This window comes from Balaenoptera musculus, chromosome X (genome assembly GCF_009873245.2).
Source record: "Balaenoptera musculus isolate JJ_BM4_2016_0621 chromosome X, mBalMus1.pri.v3, whole genome shotgun sequence".
NCBI lineage: Eukaryota > Metazoa > Chordata > Mammalia > Artiodactyla > Balaenopteridae > Balaenoptera > Balaenoptera musculus.
This window is the reverse complement of record NC_045806.1, coordinates 50,652,167-50,661,879: the sequence shown is the minus strand read 5'-3', so window position 1 is coordinate 50,661,879 and position 9,713 is coordinate 50,652,167. Positions and strand designations below refer to the sequence as shown.

The following is a 9,713-nucleotide window of genomic DNA, read 5'->3' as shown; positions in this document are numbered from 1 at the left end:
TTCCTGTAATTGATATCTAGTCTCATAGCCTTGTGGTTGGGAAAGATACTTGATATGATTTCAATTTTCTTATATTTACCAAGGCTTGATTTGTGACCCAAGATATGGTCTATCCTGGAGAATGTTCCATGAGCACTTGAGAAGAAAGTGTATTCTGTTGTTTTTGGATGGAATGTCCTATAAGTATCAATGAAGTTCATCTTGTTTAATGTATTATTTAAAGCTTGTGTTTCCTTATTTATTTTCATTTTGGATGATCTGTCCATTGGTGAAAGTGGGGAGTTAAAGTCCCCTGCTATGATTGTGTTACTGTTCAATTCCCCTTTTATAGCTGTTAGCATTTGCCTTATGTATTGAGGTGCTCTTATGTTGGATGCATAAATATTTACAATTGTTATATCTTCTTCTTCGATTGATCCCTGGATCATTATGTAGTGTCCTTCTTTGTCTCTTGTAATAGTCTGTATTTTAAAGTCTATTTTGTCTGATATGAGAATTTCTACTCCAGCTTTCTTTTGATTTCATTTGCATGGAATATCTTTTTCCATCTATTCACTTTCAGTCTGTATGTGTCCCTAGGTCTGAAGTGGGTCTGGTGTAGACAGCATATATACGGGTCTTGATTTTTTATCCATTCAGCCAGTCTGTGCCTTTTGGTGGGAACATTTATTCCATTTACATTTAAGGTAGTTGTCGATATGTATGTTCTGATTACCATTTTCTTAATTGTTTTGGGTTTGGTATTGTAGGTCTTTTTCTTCTCTTGTGTTTCCTGCCTAGAGACTTTCCTTTAGCATTTGTTGTAAAGCTGGTTTGGTGGTGCTAAATTCTCTTAGCTTTTGCTTGTCTGTAAACGTTTTAATTTCTCCATCTAATCTGAATGAGATCCTTGCTGTGTAGAGTAATCTTGGTTGTAGGTTTTTCCCTTTCACCACTTTAAATATGTCCTGCCACTCCCTTCTGGCTTGCAGAGTGTCTGCTGAAAGGTCAGCTGTTAACCTTATGGGGATTCCTTTGTGTGTTTTTTGTTGTTGTTCCCTTACTGCTTTTAATATTTTTTCTTTGTATTTAATTTTTGGTAGTTTGATTAATATGTGTCTTGGCGTGTTTCTCCTTGGATTTATCCTGTATGGGACTCTCTGCACTTCCTGGACTTGACTGACTATTTCCTTTCCCATTTTAGGGAAGTTTTCAACTATAATCTGTTCAAATATTTTCTCAGTCCCTTTCTTTTTCTTTTCTTCTTCTGGGACCCCTATAATTCCACTGTTGGTGCATTTAATGTTGTCCTAGAGGTCTCTGAGACTGTGCTCAATTCTTTTCATTCTTTTTTGTTTATTTTGCTCTGTGGTAGTTATTTCCACTATTTTATCTTCCAGGTCACTTATCCGTTCTTCTGCCTCACTTATAGTGCTATTGATTCCTTCTAGAGAATTTTTAATTTCATTTATTGTGTTGTTCATTCTTGTTTTTTTGCTCTTTAGTTCTTCAAGGTTCTTGTTAAACATTACGTATATTTTCTCCATTCTATTTCCAAGATTTTGGATCAGCTTTACTGTCATTACTCTGAATTCTTTTTCAGGTAGACTGCTTATTTCCTCTCCATTTGTTTGGTTTGGTAGGTTTTTGCCATGCTCCTTCATCTGCTGTGTGTTTGTCTGTCTTCTCATTTTGCTTAACTTACTGTGTTTGGCATCTCCTTTTCACAGGCTGCAGGTTCGTAGTTCCTGTTGTTTTTGGTGTCTGCCCCCAGTGGTGAATTTTGGTTCAGTGGGTCATGTCGGCTTCCTGGTGGAGGGGACTGGTCCCTGTCTTCTGATGGATGAGGCTGGATATTGTCTTTCTGGTGGGCAGGGCTGCATCCGGTTGTGTGTTTTGAGGTGTCTGTGACCTCATTATGATTTTAGGCAGCCTCTCTGCTAATGGGTGGGGTTGTGTTCCTGTCTTGCTAGTTGTTTGGCATAAGGTGTCCACACTGTAGCTTGCTAGTCATTGAGCGGTGCTGGGTCTTACGTTGAGATGGAGATCTCTGGGCGAGCTTTTGCCATTTGATATTACGTTGAGCCTGAAGGTCTATGTTTGACCAATGTCCTAAAGTCGGCTCTCCCACCTCAGAGGCACAGGCCTGACACACGGTTGGAGCACCAAGACCCTGTCAGCCACACAGCTCTGAAGAAAATGGAGAAAAAAAGAAAGAAAAAAAAACAGATAAAATAAAGTTATTAAGGTAAAATTTTTTTAAAAGCTATTAAAAATAAAACATTAAAAAGTAATAAAGAAAAGAAAAGCAAAGAAAGAAAGAAAGAAGAGAGCGACCATACCGAAAAACAAATCCACCCATGATAACAAGCACTAAAAGCTATACTAAGAAAAACAAATAAAAAAGGGACAGACAGAACTCTAGGACAAATGGTAAAAGCAAAGCTATAGAGAGAAAATCACACAAAGAAGCATATACATACACAGCTTCAGAAAGAGAAAAAGGAGAACAATATATATATCTATATATAAAAGAAAAGGAAGAGAGCAGCCAAATCATTGAACAAATCTACCAATGATAATAAACTTTAAGTACTAAAATAAGATAAACATAAAACCAGAAACAAATTTGATGCAGAAAGCAAACCCCAAGTCTGCAGTTGCTCCCAAAGTCCATCACCTTAATTTTGGGATGATTCATTGTCTATTCAGGTATTCCAGAGATGCAGTGTACATCAAGTTGATTGTGGAGATTTAATCGGCTGCTCCTGAGGCTGCTGGGAGAGATTTCCCTTTCTCTTCCTTGTTCGCACAGCTCCTGGGGTTTTGCTTTGGATTTGGCCCCACCTCTGCATGTAGGTCGCCTGAGTGCATCTGTTCTTCGCTCAGACAGGACGGGGTTAAAGTAGCAGCTGATTAGGGGTCTCTGGCTCACTCAGGCCGGGGGGAGGGAGGGGTACGGTATGCGGGGCGAGCCTGAGGTGGCAGAGGCTGGCGTCATGTTGCAACAGCCTGTGGCATGCCATGTGTTCTCCCGGGGAAGTTGTCCTTGGATCACGGGACCCTGGCAGTGGTGGGCTGCACAGGCTCCCAGGAGGGGAGGTGTGTATTGTGACCTGTGCTTGCACACAGGCTTCTTGGTGGCTGCAGTAGCAGCCTTAGCATCTCATGCCCATCTCTGGTGTCTGCGCTGATAGCTGCAGCTCGTGCCCATCTCTGGAGCTCTTTTGGGCAGTGCTCTGAATCCCCTCTCCTCGTGCACCCCGAAACAATGGTCTCTTGCCTCTTAGGCTGTTCCAGAGTTTTTCCCAGACTCCCTCCTGGCTAGCTGTGGTGCACTAGCCCCCTTCAGGCTGTGTTCACGCAGCGAACCCCAGTCCTCTCCCTGGGATGTAACCTCCGAAGTCAGCTCCCAGCCCCCACCTGCCCTGGCGGGTGAGCAGACAATCGTCTCAGGCTGGTGAGTGCTGGTCGGCACTGATCCTTTTGCAGGAATCTCTCTGCTTTGCCCTCTGCACCCTTATTGCTGCACTCTCCTCCGTGGCTCCATAGCTTCCCTCCAGCCGAACCACTGTCTCCACCAGTGAAGGGGCTTCCTAGTGTGTGGAAACTTTTCCTCCTTCATGGCTCCCTTCCAGAGGTGCAGGTTCTGTCCCTATTCTTTTGCCTCTGTTTTTTCTTTTTTCTTTTGCCCTACCCAGGTACGTGGGGAGTTTCTTGCCTTTTGGGAGGTCTGAGGTCTTCTGACAGCTTTCAGTAGGTGTTCTGTAGGAGTTGTTCCACATGTAGATGTATTTCTGATGTATTTGTGGGGAGGAAGGTGATCTCTAAGTCTTACTCTTCCGACATCTTGAAGGTCTCTGTTGTCTTTTAAAAGGGAATAAAGGGGTTGTGCATACAAGGAGAAATTGGGAACACAACTTCTGCAATAGCTTCCTAGCTTGAGAAAGCCTCTCAATTGACATTTGGTGCCAGGAAGTGGTAACTGAGATATGCCCTGGATGTGTGTAGGATGAAGCAGTAGTCCTTGGGGAGGGGCATAAGCAAATAACCCAAGTATCTTACCTGAGTTGGAACAAATTGGAGCTTATCCCTTGAGGCCTTATGCCCTTTGTGTGCTAGCTGAGTGAGGAGATGTAGCCTGTCCTTGAGGTTTGCTTCCTCAGTGGGGGAGCATAACAAAAGGTCATCAACATATTGGAATAAAGTAGAGCCATGGGTTAAATTCACATTGGCCAAGTCTTGTCTCGATATTTGTGAAAAATAAGTAGGGCTTTCCATGTAGCCCTGAGGCATAATAGTCCAAGTAAATTGACATCCCTCACACCTGAAGGCACACAGGTATTGGCTATCTGGATGGACAGGAATGGTGCAGAAAGTACTATATAAATCTATGATTGTAAAAAATTGTGTGTTTAAAGGGATTAAATTGAGAATGGTATGAGGGTTGGTGACTACAGGGTTACGTGGTATGACTATATTGTTTATGGCTCGGAGATCTTGAATAATATGACAACCTCGACCATGAGGCTTGAATATCAGAAGGATGGTTGTGTTACAAGGACTAGTTCATGGGATTATGAGACCCTTCTGGAGGTGTACCTTGGCAGTGGGATGAATTCTTTCCAGGGCCTCAGGCCTGAGAGGGCATTGTCTGAGGTGAGGTGAAGATTTATTAGGGTCTATCTGTATCTTAATTGGTGGTGCTGAATGAATGTATTCTATGTCATTTGAAGAGGTGGACCTTAAGGTAGGAGGAACAGAATCTAGCAAATCCTTATGACTGAGAATTGACAAGGTATGAGCAAGAAGAGGAATTTCAATATTAGTACTAGATTCAGAAGTAAATCTCAAGGGGTCAAGAATTTGTAAATGTATTTCCCCTTTTGGGTAAAAGGAAATATTAGCTTGTAATTTTTCCAGTAGGTCTTGGCCCAAACGGTGTACAGGAGCAGAAGGAACAAGAAGGAACTGGGGTGAATTCCCTGAAAATAGCCTATCTCAAAAGACAATGGGATACTTACCTGGCAGAGGAGATACCATGATCATGAAGGTGGTTTTCCCAGGGTGAGCCTCACTCACTGCACTGCGAGTGTGCTGACCCCTGTGATTTCCCCAAATGGGGAAAACTCGACTGTGTAATTTGTGGTGGCGGGGTACTGCGTGCGCGCTCTCCCCTGAAAAACAAAAAAAGACAATGGGGACAATTTGCTTACCTTCATAACTGTGTTGGAAACTCCCACCATTTGTACCTTTTCTGTACTTCGAGGAACGGGGAGCCTTGAGGTTGGTGAGGTTCTAGACAAAGTTGCTCCTGTGTTCAGAAGAGCAGTAATAGCTTCAGCTCCTATAAAATGGTCCAGTTCTCCCAACGGTGTTAGTGGGAATACTGGGAAGACCCCAACACTTTCTTCCAGAGCATCCCTATTTGTGGGTGTCTAAAAAAGGGAGGTGCTTCTCAAATTTCTCAGAGAGTTCATGAAAGGGGCCAGGGTGAGGGGCTTTGGGATGCTGATAGGGCCCTCTTTTTAACTTTGGGTGCTTCTTCCAGTGGTCAGGTTGGGGCCTTGATCTTGGTAGGATCCATTAGAGGAATTTTGGTCTTTCTGTTGAGGCGGCCGCTGAGCAGCAGTGGCCAGTTGCTGCAGCTGCAAATTCATGATTTTAATGGTCTTGCATTTTTCTGTGTGTTTGATTGTTTTAGATAGCTAATTAGCCAAATTGACCAGATCAGGAGTGGCCATTATTTCCCAATTTAATTGTACCTGTTTCACCAGCAGTCTGAGTTCCTCATCTAATCCCCCAACAAAGATTGAATTAAAGAGGGTTTGAGTATTGTTTGCCCCAGCAGGTATTCTGGAGTTTTCCCAGAATACTGTCTATAGGCATGAGTAATAATCATGAACAGTTTCATCAGGTCGTTGTGTAGTAGACTGAATTTTTCCCCAGGAAGTGGTACACGGAAGAGCCTGAGAAGTTGCTTCATGAAGGGCTAGAGCTACCTGAGAAGCTGGTGCCACTGCATCAGTGTCGTTTCTATGGATATCTTTCTATGAAGCCAGTTGGCAGTAGTTTGCCAATGTCTGGCTTGGCTTTCTCCAATTAAGATGTGGGTTAGTTGATACAAGACAGAGAAGTCTGGATCATAGGTTTGTATCACAAAGTTAAATTCTTCCACAAACCAGGGGGGTGGTCCTCAGTGACCTTGGGAAATTCCTGAGCTATGGCCCGTAATTCTGCAGGGGACCAAACCCTGTAGTCTACCAGACAACAGGTGCCAACAGGGTTCTTTTATGTCATCTCTGGTATACCATTGCCATTTACCTAGGTAAGCACAGGAGGCAGCCCCATACTTTTTGTATATGTACCCAGCAGGAGTCCCAGATGGGTGAGAATCTTCCCCCATAGCAGTCTGAGACTGTGACCGTCCCATTATTATGCACTCACCAAAAGGAAGTAAGTCCTTAAGCGATCAGTTGATTAAACAAAAGACACCCAGAATAAAGGCCTGAACCTCAACCAAAGAGGGAGGTTCTGGACCAAAAAGACTTACTGCCCAGGCCTGGGGCCACCAGGGAGGCGGTAAAGCACAAGGGGCTCACACAGGTACCTTGCTCAAATCCATGGCAGCTTCGGAGCTGGGCATATCACTTCAGATCCCACTTCTGACACTAATAATGTCAGCTGAAAGGACCACGGTCTGTAAAAAGGCAAAAAGCAGTTTATTTGGGGTCTTAGAACTGCAATTCAGGAATCATAGATTCTGGAGGATACCAGAATAGTGTCTCACTAGAGGAGAATGGCGGGGGTTTTTATAGGAAAATAGAGACGTTAATGCAGGTTTACACAAGTTGTTTACCAAGAATTTGGATTGGAGGTCAAAATTATTCTATATAATATGTTTGGGTTATGGAATGCATCTCATTTGTTACTAAAGAAAGGTATGTTTTCTTAGGCCAAATAAAGTCCAGTTCTCAGCATTATTCTTTCCTTTTAGCGACTCAGCAACTATATAGCAGTTTCAATTTGGAGTGTTAAGCAAAAGTCCAGCATGGGCAGCAAACATGGAGGTGCTCAGGTCATGTCTCAGTCATTCCTGACAGTTATTTTCATACTAGAAAAGTCTTCTCCCTACTTGTTAACTTAAGATTATGATGCTGCTTGATGGGCAAAGCAGGAACTCCAAGCAAGATCCCTGGTAGGATCCAGCCTTGCTTTTTTCTGGGCCCCTTCCTTTCCAGGTCATATCATTTGCACCAGGTTCCCTGGCATGGTAGAGGAAGGTGGCCTCACAAAGCAAAGGGGCTTCTGCTATTCATACAACCTCTTCTCCCAACCCACCTAACCCTGGGCCACCATACTTGCCCAGTTCAAAATGAGTTTATCTGAATTCTTCCTTTTTTGACCTTTTCACCTGGGGGAGAAAGGGAGGCAGAACTGCCCTTGTACTTGAGTGTTAAAATATTAAAAAAATTAAAATATTAAAACCCCCCTATTGGGGGATTCAAGCTATAAAACTGAGCTAGCTGTATGGTAAGGGAGAAGATACCATTATCCCACCCACATCAAAATAATAGAAGCAGCTAATACATTGAGTATTTAACTATGTGGCAGGCACTGTGCTAAACAACCCATAAGGGAGGTAGTATTAATACTCCCATGTCACAGATGAGGAAACTGGGACCATTAGAGGTGAAGTGACTTGTCTAATAAAGATAGGAGTGATAAGTTTTAGACTGGTGTGGAGATGGGGTTAGTGCTCAAGAAAACTTTAACTGGCATCATGTTCAGACTCCATTTGTACTTCATGGATGGGATTGTAAGTCTTGAAAATAAATAAAAATTCCAAATGAAGACTTAGTTCTTTAAATAAAATTGGCATTTCTTTTGGTGCCTGGCAGGGCTGTGAGTGCCCATAGGTGGTATCTTGCCAGAAGTCTACTATTTTTACTTTATTTTAAGTTCTGGGAAGAATTAGGGTTGAACTAATGACAAGGACTTAGAATTGCCTCGCTCTTATTTATTCACCATTTCCACAAAAGGGAAATACATCTGTCTTGTTCATTTCAGGACAAAGAGATAACCATGAGCTTGTCAGTCATTAGTTTTGCATGTCAAGTGCAAAAGTGACTTTTATTTTTGGCTCTTGCTTGAGTCTTTTTCTCTTCTTGGGAAGACTTTAAAAAAAACTGTATTAAAGTATAACATACATAAAGTTCATAGATTATAAGTTTGTTCTCCATGAATATTCACAAACTGCACATACCCATGTAACCAGCACCCTGGTCCAAGAAACAGAACATTACTAGGAATCCCCTCATTCCTCTTCTAGTCAATACCCCTCCCAAGGGTAACCACTATCCTGACTTCCAACAGAATAGTTTTGCCATTTTTTGTACTTAACATAAATGGATTCATGCAGTATATGCTGTTTTGTATCTGGATTTTTTTTTGCTTGATACTATGTTTTAAAGATTCATCCATATTATTCCTTGCAATTGTAGATCATTCTCATTGCTATATAATGTTTCTTGTTAGCATGCCACATGTGATGTATCCATTTTTCTGTTGATGGGAAATTTCCAGTTCTGGCTGTTACAAGTAGAGCATTCTTTTGACAGCTATACACATGCATTTTTGTTGGGGTATACATAGGAGTGAAATTTCTGGATAGTAGGATATGCATTCATTCAGCTAGAGTAAATACTACCAGTTTTGCACCCCCAACACCTATGTATAAGACAGGATCTGTCCTTTAAAGTTATAGCCTTAGGGTTTAACTATGATTTTTGTAGCACCTCAGGACTACCCAAAAGTTTAGTGACTCTCCTGTCTAAATCAGAAATTATCCTACCCCCCATCACTTCTGTGTTATTTAGCACATAGAGTTCTTGATTACTTTACCTTCCTGGAATGAAACTTTATTAATTAGGATTTTTTTCAGTTAACATTTATTGAGTTTCAACTGGCTTAGAAATTTACTGTCGTGATTAAGAGTGTGTGCTTTGGATCCAGACTGTCTGAATTCAATCTCAACTCTGCTACTTAACTAACTTTGTGATCTTGACAAGTATGTAACTTCTCTGTGCCTCAGTTTCTTCATCTGTCAAATGGTGGTGATAATAATAGTACCTATCTCGCAGGGTTGTTATAAGGATTAAATGAGTTAATATTTGTAAAAGTGCTTAGAACAGTGCCTGGCACATTGTGAATGCTTAATTTAGCTACTGATTACTATCATCATCATCATTATTAATTGTTACTATTTACAGAACCCCACATTGGGAGTTGTTAAGGATACATAGCCATCTTAGATATAGGAGCTATCCTCTAGGATCTCTTAAGTAAGGTGATGAGATGTTAAGCATAAGATTCAAGAATGAAAGTGAGAACTTTCAAGAGAGGGACAAATGAAATACTATTGGAGTTTAAAGGCAAATAGGATCCAGTTCTAGATGAGTGTGAAGAGTATGAAATGAAGAAAGCTTTATAGAAGGAGTGGTGTGTAAGCTGAGTCTGAATAATAGGATTTTACTCTTCAGAGACTGGGAAGGTAAGAGGGACTCCCTACCAAGGGAACTGCAAGAGCATAAGCTCAGAGGCTTAAGCTCAGAGGCAGGATTGAGAGGAATGAAGCAAGGAATTAAGTTGGAGAAATAGGTTTTGTAGATTGTAGAACGCCTTGAATGTTACACTGAGGAACTTGAACTTGGTTCTACAGGTAGCAACAACCT

At 41.8% G+C, this 9,713-nt stretch overlaps 1 non-coding gene across 1 annotated transcript; it reads left to right on the top strand.

The window, feature by feature from the left end:
* Positions 1 to 4,995: 4,995 nt before the first annotated feature.
* LOC118889355 lies at positions 4,996 to 5,159 on the top strand. Its single transcript, XR_005018492.1, has one exon. It is a non-coding gene; the product is annotated as a U1 spliceosomal RNA (small nuclear RNA).
* Positions 5,160 to 9,713: the final 4,554 nt, after the last annotated feature.